At 43.7% G+C, this 18,309-nt stretch overlaps 1 long non-coding RNA gene across 1 annotated transcript; it reads left to right on the top strand.

Moving 5' to 3' along the window:
- The first annotated feature begins 7,461 nt into the window (after window positions 1-7,461).
- Window positions 7,462-14,741, top strand: LOC139545149 (uncharacterized). Its single transcript, XR_011669003.1, has 3 exons — window positions 7,462-7,728; window positions 7,799-7,908; window positions 14,015-14,741. It is a non-coding gene; the product is annotated as an uncharacterized lncRNA (long non-coding RNA).
- Window positions 14,742-18,309: the final 3,568 nt, after the last annotated feature.

Genomic DNA, 18,309 nt, shown 5'->3' with positions numbered 1-18,309 from the left:
AGCTAATTTCTCAGAAATTCTCTCATGATTTCACTTTCTCTCTGTCAATGTTGAAATAAAGGTGTTTCGGGGGGAGGGGGGGGGCGGTAAAGTTACACATGGCTTGATGTGGTTAACCTTTATCAGGTTTCCCTCATGGGGCTTCCTCCAGACCAGTGCAAACCAGTTCTGCTGGGGAGGTTTTCTGCAGTGCACAGCAGTGTTTGTGTAAGGTGTATCTCAACATCCCCACTCTGCAGATAAGAGCTTGTTTAAGTAGTATTACAGGGTTTAGGCCTGCTGCATTAGAGGTTATACAACACAATGCCTTTAACTGTCTCTCATCAGACAGTACAGGAGACATAGTGTCAATATCACCTATTAAAATGTCTAATAACAGTTTCCATATTTTCACACAGTGTTTGGGTTTTTCAGGTCTGTAATTTTGGTCAGGGTTTTGCTATCGGTTGGCTTAGCTGGAGCCAAGGGGATCAGCGAGTGGATGTCTGCTAATCTCATTGCTTTGATAGTCTCTCTGCCGGCTCAAACCAGTTCTGAGGGTAAGGGATGCATCACCTGACATCTGACTGTACCTGGCCTCTGCATGTGCCGCTCTCCCGCCGCAGTGGGAACCGTAGACACAGGAAACCCTAGCCTGCGGTTGGGGATTTCTCAGGTGAATATCCACGTTTTTCAGGCATGCTGGCGCTAAGTCGTCGTAAAACACCTCTCTCTCTCAGTCTCTCACTCATTTTCTGTCACCCACACACAAATGCACAGACGTAGCTGCTGTTAAAAACTGTGAAGATCAAACACAACTTTTTGTTTCATAAACACAATAAAAAGGAAACTGTCCACCTCTGTTTCAAACAAAGTGTCTGACATTATTGGTATAGATTTAGATTTAGAGTTCATTTTTAGGGTTTTTGCATAACCAGTTGCTCCAGTTCGGTTGCTCTGTGTATCATCTCACAGAGGACAGCATTGATTTCCCTCTTTTCCTTTTAAGGCTACCCAATTGTTTCGGAAAACAAAGCTAAAAGAAAGCTAAATATTTAAACCAATTGTCTAGGCGGCTGGGTGATATGTTTAACTCAGGGCTGTCCTCCTCTCCCGCCCTCTTCCTCCCTTTCATACAGCGATCAGTGCTGCGACACTTTGATGTTAACAGACACTGTGGCACACAATCTTTTAGCCTTTATGTTCGGGCCATTGCCATGGTGAAAGGTAGAGACGGAGCAAGAGAAAGAGAAGGAGAGGGAGACAGGATTTTATGATCAGAGGGACTAGCCTCTGATTCCGGTGTAGACCGGGTTTAACCATGCGCTTTAAAAAGAGGAACTAAAGCCCCGTTCATACCTGATTCTAACATTCGTCCTTTGTCCTGATCATGTCCTGATCTGGTCTCTTTGCATTTATAAGATCTGATCACAATCAGATCACAATGCTTCTTTTAATCGTCTACACTTGTCTAAAAATCCGGGCACAATCAGAATGTGGACAAATTTCAGGACAAAGGCCACATGTTAGAACCAAGTATAAACAACCACAAGTTATCCCCATGACTCACATTTACTTTCTTGATAAAGGAGGGAAAAGCTGCCCCTTCTCAACATTTTCTCTGTTATAATTCCTGGCATAATACTAGGCTTATATTAACCAAATCTTTAATACAAACTCGCTCCTAAAACCTGGCTCTCTTGTTCCTTAATCTCTCAATTGAGTTGCATATTCTTGAAAAAGACACTAGTGACAAATCATAGAGCTATATTTTAATGTTAACTGAAGAAATTTCTATAGGAGTTTAAAACCAAGAAGTACCATAAATGAATCGTCTGGGCGTTTATTTGCTTTAATCACTGAACACAACCAACGTTTATTAGAGACAGTTTTCTATTGGAGCCAGGTGTCTGTTTCCTTAATGCACACATCTTTAGCTGAATAGAATGTCGAAAAGACTACCACACCGTTTATTGTGACCATTAGAAACATTATAATAACACATCCATTGCAGATCAGACTTGCAAAGACTAGGCTGCCTATCATACACCCCCGGATTCACGCTTCAGCACCATGGAGTTGATGTTCTGTTTTCATTTTGCTGGCGCCATGGCTAGCTATGACGAGATACTTTTTTACATATATTTTTCATGCCCATCACAATGGGAATATCAGAACTGTGTTCATGGCAACCTCGTAAACAATTAATTTAGACCCAGCGTTTATTTTAAAACAGGCGTTTATTTGTTGAAATGTGTGCCGATGCCCAGCTATTAAAAGGGACAGGTGGCTATTTGAGACACGTGTTTAATTGAAGTTTTATGGTTCTAAACTCTTAAATGCATCTCCTAAAACAGACATTGGTTTCCCTCAATTCCCTGGGTCAGATTGCCACACAGACAGATCCCAGAATTTGTAAATTGGGAAATGATATATCAGTAAACAGATTATAATGCATCAGTCCAGGTTTGTTCGGGTAAGAACTCTGTGAACCATGCATCCCATCTGCTGAGCAACTCCTTTGGTTTCAAGTGTTCCCCACAACAAAGCAATTACATCTTTACTGGCATCTTCTGTTAAGGAGGGTTATAAAACACAATTGAAAACAGACTGACTGTGAATGACCATTCAGCATATCACACTCAGCGCTAAAACTCAATAGCCCTTTTTTTCTGTTAAGCATAAGGATTATGGCTCTAGAATGCAGGAAAAAGCTGTTTTTGAAAAATGCAACAACAAAAAAACATACAGATGTTGGGCCTTGCCCCTCTCCGGAACACCCCCAAGCCATCCTCACGTACTTTGTGCCCCCTCAGATTGTTGGGGTGCATGACACCCTTGGTCTCACACCTCCTGCTGTTTGATGATTCTGACCTAAGCATTTAAGCTCTATTTATACCTGGTTCTAATGTGCCGTCTTCGTCCTGATTTTGTCCACATTTTGTGTAAACGGTTAAAAGACACATTGTGATATGATTGTGATCAGATCTTCTAAGTGTAAACAGACAAAATCAGGTCAAGATCAGGACATGATCAGGACAAAGGACGCATATTAACAGCAGGTATAAACAGGGCTTCTGTTGCTACGGCCGACTTTTCTCCTTTCTCCTTCAATCTCTCAGCCGTGTGTCAAAAGCAGCTGGCTGGCTTAGAGAGTGACCACCCAACAGTCAAAGGGGATGAAAACGTAATCTCCATACAGGAAAGACTGGAACGTGTGAGAGGTAATGATGGAGATGAACAAGCACTGATCGAGACTTTTCCTTTAAAGGGAACACAAAATATTCGAGCAGAAACAACCCAGTTCTGGTCCTAGGACCTCAGAGAGGGGATTCCTAGCATTTGGCACATTCTTGTGGGTGTTAATCACTGGCGTTATGTCGTAGACAGCGACACACAACTGACTTTAGTCTAAGGGCCTCTGTTGTTTTTGGATGAATCAGTGTATTGTGTGTTAGGCGCCATTTGTGTAGGATTGGTGCTGCTGGGCGGTACATTCAGGCCAGGGTGTGTGTGTGTTGCGTCAGTCCACTGTGTTGGAGCTGACCCTTGCTTCCCCGTCATGTGCCCAGAGTGGGACCATGGAGACACACTGTTGATTCTTTCACATCCCAAGCAAAACATTTGGTCTGTTTCAGCTGTGCATCTCTCCACTGTCTCTTCCTGTTGCCGTGGCTTTATTTCGCGTGTTGATTTAACAAGTGGGTTATCCATCAGTGAGGCACACTCTCAGTGACCACACACACACACACACACACACACACACACACACACACACACACACACACACACACACACACACACACACACACACACACACACACACACACACACACACACACACACACACACACACACACACACACACACACACACACACACACACACACACACTATGAGATGGAAAATGTGATCGTTGATGAGGTCAATGTTAAAAACAATCACATAGTTCTTAGACAGAGGAAAAAGCAATTGGATTGTGCCCATAAGTTACCCAAGAGGTCAAAAACAGCAGTTGCATGCAGACACACGTTTCAATTCCGTTTCTGACTCTTGAAGACAAGACGAAAATATATTTTTGTTGTTGAATTGTATGTCTTTTATTTATTTAACCTTTATCTACATAACCAGGTTGTCCCATTTAGTTCAGCTTGTCCCATTCAGGTCAGGCTGTCCCATCGAGCTAGGCCCTAAACCTAACACAATGGTTGAATAAAACATTTCTCAACCCATACTGTATTACTGATATGAGCAGTAATCTTGTACACCTCAGCACCACATCAATGTGCAACAGGGCATAGTGGTGGATCTCTACATGCAGAACAGTTCTTCTAACCTTTTGTATACCTCCCTCCCTCCCTCTCTGACAGGACAGCCTGTTCCTTCGGTTGTGTGCGTTAAGTCCCTGGAGCTGGAGTCATGTTCGGGGCAGGGCTTGCCGGACCGGGGATGGCTGGGGGTCTCTATTGTTCTGTGTGTGTATGTGTGTGTATCTGTATGTCTGTCGTGTGTGTGTGTGTATGTGTGTGTATCTGTGTCTGTCATGTGTGTGTGGTTGTGGGCGCGTGCGGGGAGCGCTCCAGAGAAGCCTTTTCCTTTGTGATGCTGAGGTTTCTCCTGGGGCTGGGCGGCCGGCAGACTGGCTGTCTCGCTCTAGTTCCACCATGTGGCCTTGCTATTGTTCTTCCCTTCACTCCCTTGTCCTGTCCCCTCCGCCCCTCACACTAACCTCCCCAGCCCCCCAGCGCCCTCTCTCCACCCTGTTCTGCTCCTGGCCGTGCAGGTGCAGCTAGACTATAGGCCTGAGGAGGAAGCCAAGGCAAGACACAGCACAATGGCCGACCCCAGCTGCTATTTATGTATCACTTTTAGGTTTTGGTTTATTTATTTGCATGTATTTTTAGGTCGTCAGCGATGCAAATTTTGTAACGGTGGATTATGAAAAGGTAAAGATAGATAAAGATAAAAGTATTTTTTGCCGCACTGCACTGTGGATGAAACAGGCCAACAGTGTCATGGAATTTCCCAATGTCATTTTCAGGGGTTGTAGCATATATACTGTATATGGTACACTGCGACACTTGTCTTTGATCTTGCAGTAGCATTGTCTTTGATTTTGCAGTAGAATTGTCTTTGAACTTGCAGTAGAATTGTCTGTGATATTGCATTAGAATTGTCTTTGATATTGCAGTAGAATTGTCTTTGAACTTGCAGTAGAATTGTCTTTGAACTTGCAGTAGCATTGTTTTTGATTTTGCAGTAGAATTGTCTTTGATTTTGCAGTAGAATTGTCTTTGATTTTGCAGTAGAATTGTCTTTGAACTTGCAGTAGCATTGACTTTGAACTTGAAATGGGGAGAAAAAAAAATCACAATTTCCGGCATGTTGGAGCATTCTCTCTGTGTCACGGAACCCTCTGGAACTTTCATTACGCACACCTGGTCCCTATTCCCACTGATTGTATTTGTATATATGTGTCCTTTGGTTTCCATTGGGGGGTCGATTATTGTTACTATGTGCGTGTGAGTACCTGTGCTGTGTGTTTTGGCTTTCGTGACATTGTGGATTGCGCAGATGATTACAGGTCTCGTCCCGTGTGTTAATCATTGTGCACTTGTGTTATTTATTCGAGGTACTCCTCACTCTTTTGTTTGGGTTTCAACCCTGTGTTTTTGTATAGTGTTTGTTTGGTCTTCGTCCCCGTGCCCTTCCACGGCACGCCGTAATTTGGGTGTCATTAAAACCCATATTACGCATTCCTGCATCTGTCTCCCGATCCTTTATGCCAACGTGACACTCTGGGAAGTGAACATAAGGTAATGACTGAATGTAATGGCTGAATGTAATGGCTGACGTAATGGCTGAATGTAATGGCTGACGTAATGGCTGAATGTAGGTGCCATTCCAAGGGTCAACTGTTATCAGTGGTGGTCGGGTGCAATCTTGAGCACAGATAACACAACATAAATTCTTTGAGAGTACGGCGAGGACATATGCAGGCAGATCCCATCACTGACACCTAGTCTAATGCAGGTGAAAGTGCTTGGCTGGTAATACCCACACAGAGACTGATGAAGAGTAATAGGCCAGTGGGTGCTTGAACCAGGCATTGTGGGGTTTTAAGAGTGCACTTTGCACTGTAAACGGATCATAATGGGTGTCGTCTCACTCTCAACATGCTGATATTGTGCTCAAGATTCTTACACTTACAGGTAACTTTGTGTTTGCATAATGTGCAGCAGTGCAGCAAAATCAAGTCAATGTTCAAGTTCAAGATTTGTAATCTTGAAATAGATATTAAACCTCTTTTACAAGACGGGCACTGCCAACCCCACCCCCACATCTAAATCTAACACTAAGGTGTCCCGATGGGCACTGCCAACCCCACCCCCACATCTAAATCTAACACTAAGGTGTCCCGATGGGCATTGCCAACCCCACCCCCACATCTAAATCTAACACTAAGGTGTCCCGATGGGCATTGCCAACCCCACCCCCACATCTAAAGCTAACACTAAGGTGTCCCGATGGGCACTGCCAACCCCACCCCCACATCTAAATCTAACACTAAGGTGTCCCGATGGGCATTGCCAACCCCACCCCCACATCTAAATCTAACACTAAGGTGTCCCGATGGGCATTGCCAACCCCACCCCCACATCTAAAGCTAACACTAAGGTGTCCCGATGGGCACTGCCAACCCCACCCCCACATCTAAATCTAACACTAAGGTGTCCCGATGGGCATTGCCAACCCCACCCCCACATCTAAAGCTAACACTATGGTGTCCCTTCTCCTTATTGATACATAAATAGGGATGGTGTAGTTTTCTGATTTTGGGGAGTTGTCCAGTCTCTGTTAATAACCTATAACACCTCTTTTGTTTTGATAAGAGGCCTTGTTAGACCTACAAGTGTTAGTAGTTTCACAGTTCTCCAGAAACATGGACCTAACAATGGCTCTTTCCCTGTGCAGACTCGCCCCCCATCCATCAGTTAAGACAGGAACTTGATAAAGGGAAGGGAAACTGATAAGCCTCTATTGCTTCGCGGCTTGATCCGTATCAGGCTTGGCAAACGTCAGGCGGTAGGCCGATGAAAGAGCGGATATTTAGCGGATATTTAGTCAGGCTTTGTCACCTCTCTCTGTTCTCTGGTGTAGTCAGATATTTCACTCTGCTTCCTGATGTGTTGGGCAGTTATGGAGGGTCATTATTTTGTATGTTTACTATTAATTGTATACATGCAAAGGTATTTCAGTGGAAAACACAGTTCCGTGTGTCTATAGGATTGATTGCAGTCTTTAATGCAGCCTCTCATCCTATGCTGTCTGGGTCTCCATATTGATCATCCAATGTCTCTTTGTCTGAACATAAACCAGTCAGTATGTACTGAACAGTATGTACTATAGGGTCTCTCTATTCAGGGCATGAACTTCCTCTTCTGTCTATATCCTCCAGTGATCCAGTAATACAGGAAGCAGAGGAGGACACAGTCTCTCACAGTCTCTCTCTTTCCCTGTCGTTCTCTCACTTACCAACACTACGACCAGGAATACGACTTTCCTGAAGCAGATCCTCTATTTGGTCCACCACCCAGTACAATGGATCGGATCCCAGCCAGCGACCCAAAACAACGGCGCCGCAGGAGGGGCAGAAGAAGCGGTCTTCTGGTCAGGCTTCGTAGACGGGCACATCGCGCACAGCTCCCGAGTTTACTACTCGCCAACGTCCAGTCTCTTGACAACAAGGTAGACAAAATCCGAGCAAGGGTTGCCTTCCAGAGAGACATCAGAGATTGTAACGTTCTTTGTTTCACAGAAACGTGGCTCACTCGAGACATGCTATCGGAGTCGGTACAGCCACCTGGTCTCTTCACACATCGCGCCGACAGAAACAAACATCTCTCTGCTAAGAAGAAGGGCGAGGGGGTATGTATGCCTTATGATTAATGAGACGTGGTGTGATCATAACAACATACAGGAACTCAAGTCCTTTTGCTCACCTGACCTAGAATTCCTTACAATCAAATTTCGACCGCATTATCTACCAAGAGAATGCTCTTCGATTATAATCACAGCCGTATATATCCCCCTCAAGCAGACACATCGATGGCCCTGAATGAACTTCATTGGACTCTATGTAAACTGGAAACCACATATCCTGAGGCTGCATTCATTGTAGTTGGGGATTTTAACAAGGCTAATCTGAAAACAAGACTCCCTAAATTTTATCAGCATATCGAATGCACTACCCGGGCGGAAAAAATCCATGACCATTGTTACTCTAACTTCCGCGACGCATACAAAGCCCTGCCCCGCCCTCCTTTCGGAAAAACTGACCACAACTCAATTTTGTTGCTCCCAGCCTATAGACAGAAACTAAAACAGAAAATGCCCGTGCTCAGGTCTGTTCAACGCTGGTCCGACCAATCTGATTCCACGCTTCAAGATTGCTTCGATCACGTGGACTGGGATATGTTCCGCATAGCGTCGGACAATAACATTGATGAATACGCTTATTTGGTGAGCGAGTTTATTAGCAAGTGCATCGGTGATGTTGTACCCACAGCAACTATTAAAACCTTCCCCAACCAGAAACCGTGGATTGATGGCAGCATTCGTGCAAAACTGAAAGCGCGAACCACTGCTTTTAATCATGGCAAGGCGACCGTAAACATGACCGAATACAAACAGTGTAGCTATTCCCTCCGCATGGTAAACAAACAAGCTAAGCGTCAGTATAGAGACAAAGTAGAGTTGAAATTCAACGGCTCAGACACGAGAGGTGGCAGGGTCTACAGTCAACCACGGACTACAAAAAGAAAACCACGATGTCCTGCTCCCAGACAAACTAAACAACTTCTTTGCTCGCTTTGAGGACAATACAGTGCCAACGACACGGCCCGCTACCAAAACCTGCGGGCTCTCCTTCACCGCAGCCAACGTGAGTAAAGCATTTAAACGTGTTCACCCTCGCAAGGCTGCCAGCCCAGACGACATCCCTAGCCACGTCCTCAGAGCATGCGCAGACCAGCTGGCTGGTGTGTTTACGGACATATTCAATCTATCCTTATCCCAATCTGCTGTTCCCACATGCTTCAAGAGGGCCACCATTGTTCCAGTTCCCAAGAAAGCTAAGGTAACTGAGCTAAATGACTATCGCCCCGTAGCACTCACTTCCGTCATCATGAAAAGCTTTGAGAGACTAGTCAAGGATCCTATCACCTCCACCCTCCTGACACCCTAGATCCACTCCAATTTGCTTACCGCCCCAATAGGTCCACAGACGACGCAATTGCAATCACACTGCACACTGCCCTAACCCATCTGGACAAGAGGAATACCTATGTAAGAATGCTGTTCATCGACTACAGCTCAGCATTTAACAACATAGTACCCTCCAAACTCGTCATTAAGCTCGAGACCCTGAGTCTCGACCCTGGCCTGTGCAACTGGGTCCTGGACTTCCTGACAGGCCGCACACAGGTGGTGAGGGTAGGAAACAACATCTCCACCCCGCTGATCCTCAACACTGGGGCCCCACAAGTGTGCGTTCTCAGCCCTCTCTTGTACTCCCTGTTCACCCATGACTGCGTGGCCATGCACGCCTCCAACTCAATCATCAAGTTTGCAGATGACACTACAGTGGTAGGCTTGATTACCAACAACGACGAGACGGCCTACAGGGAGGAGGTGAGACCCTCGGAGTGTGGTGTCAGAAAAATAACCTCACACTCAACGTCAACAAAACAAAGGAGATGATCGTGGACTTCAGGAAACAGCAGAGGGCGCACCCCCCTATCCACATCGACGGAACAGTAGTGGAGAAGGTGGAAAGTTTTAAGTTCCTCGGCGTAAACATCACGGACAAACAGAAATGGTCCACCCACACAGACAGCGTGGTGAAGAAGACGCAACAGGGGGTCCATACAGGGGGTCCATAATAATGAGGCTATATACAGGGGGTCCATAATAATGAGGCTATATACAGGGGGTTCATAGTAATAATGAGGCTATATGCAGGGAGTACATAATAATAATGAGGCTATATGCAGGGAGTACATATTAATAATGAGGCTATATGCAGGGAGTACATAATAATAATGAGGCTATATGCAGGGAGTACATAATAATAATGAGGCTATATGCAGGGAGTACATAATAATAATGAGGCTATATGCAGGGAGTACATAATAATAATGAGGCTATATGCAGGGAGTACATAATAATAATGAGGCTATATGCAGGGAGTACATAATAATAATGAGGCTATATGCAGGGAGTACATAATAATAATGAGGCTATATGCAGGGAGTACATAATAATAATGAGGCTATATGCAGGGAGTACATAATAATAATGAGGCTATATGCAGGGAGTACATAATAATAATGAGGCTATATGCAGGGAGTACATAATAATAATGAGGCTATATGCAGGGAGTACATAATAATAATGAGGCTATATGCAGGGAGTACATAATAATAATGAGGCTATATGCAGGGAGTACATAATAATAATGAGGCTATATGCAGGGAGTACATAATAATAATAATGAGGCTATATGCAGGGAGTACCGGTGCTGCTACTTCTGTACTTTTGATCAGCGCCTAGAGTGCCATTTGGGACGCACTCATCGGGTAACATACAGTACTGTGAGGAAAGGGGTCTGTGCTCAGTATGTTCAATTAACATTAAGATAACACAAGGTGCAAGTGAAATTTGACTTCCCCTTTTAACCCAACCTCTCTGAAAGGAACTCAGAGGTTATGGAGAGGTGCTAACTCTGGACTAACCTCTGAACTCCAGCCAAGGGGGACAATAGAGTGCAATATATTTATATATCTGCATGCTGTGTGTAGGGACTTCAAATCTAGAAATGAGAGGATAATGATGTCCTTGGAGATGTGATTTCTTCTGCATCCCTGCTCTTTGTTTCACCACTCCTATTCTATGTTTTAGCTGCTCCTGCTGTGTTGCAATGACAAATACATATTGGTTTCAGCACATTTATTGAAGAAACAATTGAGCTGTTTTCTACCAACAACACACTGTCAATACTAGAGTAGAGGTCATCATCATATCAACGTGCAACAAAGCAAAACAACTCCCAAAGTTTGGAGTTATTTGAACAAGTTCAAAATAACAAAAACATTAGAAATGATGACATTTTGAAAAGATCGAGACGATGGCTAAAATAACAAGCCCCAGAATAACTTCTGGGTTTGACAGACAATAACATCAGAGAGCTTCTGGGAAAAGGCCCAGCAGATGTCCAAACCACATCTAAGACACTCAGAGTTGAGTAGACAGTAAGTATGCATCTGGCTGTGCAGAGCGAGAGAGAGCGAGAGACCACACTAGTACTAGCAGCAGTCGGTAAACTGCCGGTACACCCCAGCCAGATCTGCATGAGCTCGGGCACCACGGCTTCAGATCCAGTTTGAAACCTGCTCAGATTAACCCAGCAGGTCAAGTCAGAGTAAGTTAGAGAGGGCACCGCGTCAGAGAGTATGCCAGGCAGGCCAGGCCAGGTCACCTTATCACGTGCAGCAGCCTGGCACCTAAAGCCCATAAGTAGCTCAGATGTCAGCCCGCCAGTGTGGCTGACCATGCCGTAACCACCTCTGTAATTTTAACTGTCTTAAAATGGAAGGTATTTAGTCAGGATCATTATAAGATGATTATAAGACATGACAACAGGGTCATACATGCTTAGGAAAAGTATCATTAGGTAACCCACCCCATTCACGAAAATGGTTCTCTCCTACAGATAGTGAGTCACATGGCCATTGGTTGCTTTGCAGTATAAAGCAGGCAGCAGGCATCGAGGCATTCAGTTACTGTTTGATTGAATGTTAGAATGGGCAAAATGAGTGACTTTGAGAGTGGTATGATCGTTGGTGCCAGGCGCACCTGTTACAGTATCTCAGAAATGTCCAGCCTCCTGGGCTTTTCACACCAGACAGTGTCTATGGTGTACAGAGAATGGTGAAACAAACAAAAAACATCCAGTCAGTGGCAGTCCTGTGGGCGACAACAGCTCGTTGATGAGAGAAGTCGAAGGAGAATGGCAAGAATTGTGCAAGCTATCAGGCGGGCCACAAACAGGTAAATAACGGCGTAGTACAACAGTGGTGTGCAGAAGGACATCTCGGAACGCACAACTTGTCGGTTCTTGTCAGGGATAGGCTATTGCAGGAGATGACCACACCGGGTTCAACTCTTATCAGCTAAAAACAAGAAGATCACCAACACTGGACAATTGAGGAGTGGAAAAACGTTGCCTGGTCGGACGAATCCTGGTTCCTGTTGCGTCATGCTGATGGTAGAGTCAGGATTTGGCGTAAGCAGCATGAGTCCATGGCCTCATCCTGCCTGGTGTCAATGGTACAGGCTGGTGGCGGTGGTGTAATGGTGTGGGGAATGTTTTCGTGGAAATGCGTTAGGTCCCTTGAAACCAATTGAGCAATGTTTACGTGCCCCGAATAATTCAGGCTGTTCTGGTGGCAAAGGGGATCCAACCCAGTACTAGATAGGTGTACCTAATAAACATTTAAATTGTATGACATTTAAATATTATAAAGGCATCATACTACATTATTGCAGGCTTTAAGAAAAGCCTTACCCTATTTCCTTTCACGTTCTGGCCTTTTTTCTATGTAGAGCCATATCTCGTCGTATATTTGTATTACATGTGCTTAGGGAGGCTGTTCTGTTCCACTCTGGTGAGCAGATCCATCTTAGTGTCTCTGGTAATAATGCCTTAAGCATCTTGTGGCTGACAGTCAGACACAGATCAAACCCCCAATTTCCTATCAGCTTTTTCTTTCAATACCAAAGATCAAATGCATACAGGTGTGACTGTGGATCAAGAAAGTTAATGCTGTCACCATTTATCTTACACATGACTCTAAAATGTGTTAAATAACCATGTAAACACGGATTCTAACAGGCAGTAGGAGCAGGCATGGAAACGCTGTCAGGCAGGCAGGGGGTATGTCAGATTGCTTGCCTGGCTGGGTGTTAAAGTCCTCTCTGCATAACACATACTATGGAATAGCGGTCTTGGTAGCAAGCAACACATTACTGAGACTGTCAGCCCACCAGCTACCGTCTACTACCTTTAATGTTGTTTTGCAAACAAAGTTTGTTTTCAACAAGCAGAATGATGGAGAACAGCCAGGAGCCTAAATTATACCTCTTTTCACTGCTTATCTTTTTAAAAAAATGTTGAGGTGCAAGCTGTCTCACGAGATAGGGGCATTTGTTTACAGAGTGTTTAATTACCTTCATATGTTTGTGTGAGTGTTTGTGAGTTTGTGTGTGTGTGAGTTTGTGTGTGTCTTTGTGAGTTTGTGTGTGTGTTTGTGAGTTTGTGTGTGTGTTTGCAGCAGATAAAGAGATGGCTAGAGAGAGAGAGATCATTATGCTGTTATTGTTGATGTCATTATCTCAGCTTGCTTTAGCAACAGTGGCCTTGTCATTTATGCTAATAAAGCTTATCAGAGGGAGAGAGAGAGATAGAGAGCAAGAGAAAGAAAGAGAGATGACAGCTGCTTTGTCTTGTTTCTGACTCACCGCAGCTTTGTTTACTGCCCTTCATGCCCACACATGTTCCACCAACGTCTCGTACAGTACCACCTAGAGCTTGTCACACTATCTAACACACTAAGAAATGCCTATTGACTCTTTGATAACGTTACTCACAGTGTCTGCGTCCCAAATGGCACCTTCTTAACTATACAGTAGCCCTGGTCAAAAAAAGCACACTATATAGAGAATAGGGTGCCATTCCGCACAAAGCCACTGTACCTGTGCTCTGCTGAATTTGTGTTCAGGTTCGTCATAGCAGTGCATTACACTGTGAAAACCCCACCAGACCATTCTAAAGTAGGCTCTCACGTACAGAGAGATATCTAATGACTGAATGATGCATTTCCTCCACACTGAAGGGCTATAAATATATACAATGAGTGTACAAAACATTAGGAACACCTTCCTAATATTGAGTTGCAACCCCTTTTGTCCTCAGAACATCCTCAATTCATCGGGACATGGACTCTACAAGGTGGCGGAAGCGTTCTACAGGGATGTTGGCCCATGTTGACTCCAATGCTTCCCACAGTTGTGTCAAGTTGGCTGGATGTCCTTTGGGTGGTGGACCATTCTTGATACACACGGGAAACTGTTGAGCATGAAAAACCTAGCAGTGTTGCAGTTCTTGACACAAACCGGTGTGCCTGGCACCTACTACCATACCCCGTTCAAAGGCGCTTAAATGTTTTGTTTTGCCCATTCACCCTCTGAATGGCACACATACACAATCCATGTCTCAGTTGTCTACAGGCTTCAAAATCCTTATTTAACCTGTCTCCTCCCCTTCATCTACAGTGACATCAATAAGGGATCACAGCGTTCACCTGGATTCACCTGGATTCACCTGGATTCACCTGGTCAGTCTGTCATGGAAAGAGCAGATGTTCTTAATGTTCTGTACACTCAGGGTAGCACAAACACACAACTCCAGCTCATGCCATCTTTACTCTAATATCAATGAGCTAATTCATGTTGTCTGTGTACTTTTGGACTCCTTGTGCTGCTCTGGGACTTACTGGAGAATTTAGCACAATCTGTTTATTACAGTATCCTGCTGTGCTAGCACTTTAAATTACAATAAAATTGTATAAACAAGCCCTTTGCCCTCTTCTGTAGTTGAAACAAGTAAACAAACTATTATTTGTCTGTATTTAATGGTTCCACCTGGCCCTGGGGGAGGTTGTGCTCCTGCCAGTTCAGGTCACCTGGGCATGCTCCAATGATCTCTGAACCCCAGGCACTGCCCTCCCTCCCAGTGTGTGTGTCCTGTATGACCTCTTTATTCTTTACCTCTACTCTACCTCCTGTCACTAATATCCTCCTGTATATAGGACGTATACTGCATCTTCATATACTTAAGGGCTCTATTCAATCAGCACCGAAGGAGATCAGCTTTACAGCGTGATTGAAATTTAAAGGCAATGTTCCCTCTTTACCGCAGACTGCATTCACAGTAAACACTGCACACGTCGGCTCAATCTGAAATTACCTTTACATTACCATCGCAGAATCTGTAACGCTTCAACTTTACAGATTGAAAAGAGCCATTAGTCTGGTTTTTTGCCATATGTTCCTGATTACTTAATGTGTCCCATCTTCCCGTGCAAGACAACAATTCCTGATAACACATTCTTCAACATGCAGTCCTTCTTTGCCGTCATAATAGAAGGCCAGCATCCCGGAGTCGCCTCTTCACTGTTGACTTCGAGACTGGTGTTTTGTATGTACTATTTAATGAAGCTGCCAGTTGAGGACTTGTGAGGCATGTGTTTCTCAAACTAGATACTCTAATGTACTTGTCCTCTTGCTCAGTTGTGCATCAGGGCCTCCCACTCCTCTTTCTATTCTGGTTAGAGACAGTTTGTTCTGTGAAGGGAGTAGTACACAGCGTTGTGCGAGATATTTCGTTTCTTGGCAATTTCTCGCATGGACTGACGAGTTTCAGAAGAAAGTCATTTGTTTCTGGCCATTTTGAGCCTGTAATTGAACCCACAAGTGCTGATGCTCCAGATACTCAACCAGTCTAAAGAAGGCTGGTTTTCTTTAATCAGCACAACAGTTTTCAGCTGTGCTAACATAATTGCAAAAGGGTTTTCTAATGATCAATTAGCCTTTTAAAATGATAAACATGGATTAGCTAACCCAACGTGCCATTGGAACACAGGAGTGATGGTTGCTGATAATGGGCCTCTCTATGCCTATGGAGATACAGTATTCCATTAAAAAAAAGTATGTTTCCAGCTACAATAGTCATTTACAACATTAACAATGTATACACTGTATTTCTGATCAATTTGATGCTACTTTAATGGACAAAAACGTGCTTTTCTTTCAAACCAGGACATTTTTAAGTGACCCCAAACCTTTGAACGGTAGTGTAGGTCAATGTATTACTTATTCACAGAGTATTTATACAATTCTAGTTGAAGTCGGAAGTTTACACACACCTTAACCAAATACATTTAAGCTCAGTTTTTCCCAATTCCTGACATTTAATCCTAGTAAAAATTCCCTGTCTTAGGTCAGTTAGATCACCACTTTATTAAGAATGTGAAATGTTAGAATAATAAATAATATTATTCCAACATCCCTGTAGAACGCTTCCGCCACCTTGTAGAGTCCATAGAGAGAACGATTTATTTCAGCTTTTATTTAATTCATCACATTCCCAGTGGGTCAGAAGTTTACATACACTCAATTAGTATTTGGTAGCATTACCTTTAAATTGTTTAACTTGGGTCAAATGTTTTGGGTAGCTTCCCACAATAAGCTTCCCACAATAAGTTGGGTGAATTTTGGCCGATTCCTCCTGAGAGAGCTGGTATAACTGAGTCAGGTTTGTAGGCCTCCTTGCTCGCACACTCTTTTTCAGATCTGCCCACAAATTTTATTTCGGGTTGAACTCAGGGCTTTGTGATGGCCACTCCAATACCTTTACTTTGTTGTCCTTAAGCCATTTTTCACAACTTTGGAAGTATGCTTGGGGTCATTGTCCATTTGGAAGACCCATTTGCGACTAAGCTTTAACTTCCTGACTGATGTCTTGAGATGCTGCTTCAATATATCCACAATTTCCCTACCTCTTGATGCCATCTATTTTGTGAAGTGCACCAGTCCCTCCTGCAGCAAAGCACCTACACAACATGATGCTGCCACCCCCGTGCTTCACGGTTGGTATGGCGTTCTTCGGCTTGCAAGCGTCCCCCTTTTTCCTCCAAACATAATGATGGTCATTATGGCCAAACAGTTCTAATTTTGTTTCATCAGACCAAAGGACATTTCTCCAAAAAGTTTGATCTTTGTCCCCATGTGCAGTTGCAAACCGTAGTCTGGCTTTTTTATGGCGGTTTTGGAGCAGTGGCTTCTTCCTTGCTGAGCGGCCTTTCAGGTTGATTTAGGACTTGTTTTACTGTGGATATAGATACTTTTGTACCTGTTTCCTCCAGCATCTTCACAAGGTCCTTTGCTGTTGTTCTGGGATTTATTTGCACTTTTCACACCAAAGTACATTCATCTCTAGGAGACAGAACGTGTCTCCTTCCTGAGCGGTATGACGGCTGCGTGGTCCCATGGTCTTTATACTTGCGTACTATTATTTGTACAGATGAACGTGGTACCTTCAGGCGTTTGGAAATTGCTCCCAAGGAAGAACCAGACTTGTGGAGGTCCACAATTTTCTTCTGAGGTCTTGGCTGATTTATTTGGATTTTCCCATGATGTCAAGCAAAGAGGCACTGAGTTTGGAGGTAGGCCTTGAAATACATCCACAGGTACACCTCCAATTGACTCAAATTATGTCAATTAGCCTATCAGGATCTTCTAAAGCCATGACATCATTTTCTGGAATTTTCCAAGCTGTTTAAAGGCACAGTCAACTTAGTGAATGTAAACTTCTGACCGACTGGAATTGTGATACAGTGAAATAATCTGTCTGTAAACAATTGTTGGGAAAATGACTTGTGTCATGCATGAAGTAGATGTACTAACCGACTTGCCAAAACTATAGTTTGTTAACAAGAAATTTGTGGAGTGGTTGAAAAACTAGTTTTAATGACTCCAACCTAAGTGTATGTAAACTTCTGACTTCAACTCAATGAACAGTTTTTGTATGTTTCACTACTGTATTTTACAGATCACTTCAAATCATTAAAGTCATCACTTCAAGTCACTCGGGCTCTGGAGTGGTGCAGCTGTCCAAGGCACTGCACCTCAGTGCAAGATGCATCACCACAAACACCCTGGTTTGATCCTGGGCTGTATCACAACCAGCCGTGATTGGGAGTACCATAGGGCGGTGCACAATTGGACCAGCGTCGTCCAGATTAGGGCTTGGCTGGGGTAGGCCGTCATTGTAAATAAGAATTTGTTCTTAACTGACTTGCCTAGTTAAATATATATTACAGATATATTTTGAATCTCAAGTGATTTTTAGACCAATTTTAATTAACTATTAATAATTTACATACTAACATTTTAAAGGGCAATCTTTAAAAACCATGGGATTTGTATCATTAGTTCTGATTGTGTATTGTACATTCCGTCACAAATACTATTTTCTCCATTGAGTCACCACTATTTCTTTGGACCATTACTCCACCTTGTGGTCAAACTGAACACTGTGTCTTTAGTTGCAAAGTACAGGACTTTAGCAGACATGTGCAGAAGTAGCATACCGTACACCATGACATCATATGAGCACAATGATTATGACACAAGAGTTGAAGTTCTAAC

Source organism: Salvelinus alpinus, chromosome 19, assembly GCF_045679555.1.
Source record: "Salvelinus alpinus chromosome 19, SLU_Salpinus.1, whole genome shotgun sequence".
Lineage (NCBI taxonomy): Eukaryota > Metazoa > Chordata > Actinopteri > Salmoniformes > Salmonidae > Salvelinus > Salvelinus alpinus.
The sequence above is the reverse complement of the archived record's forward strand: the minus strand, read 5'-3'. Positions and strand labels throughout refer to the sequence as shown.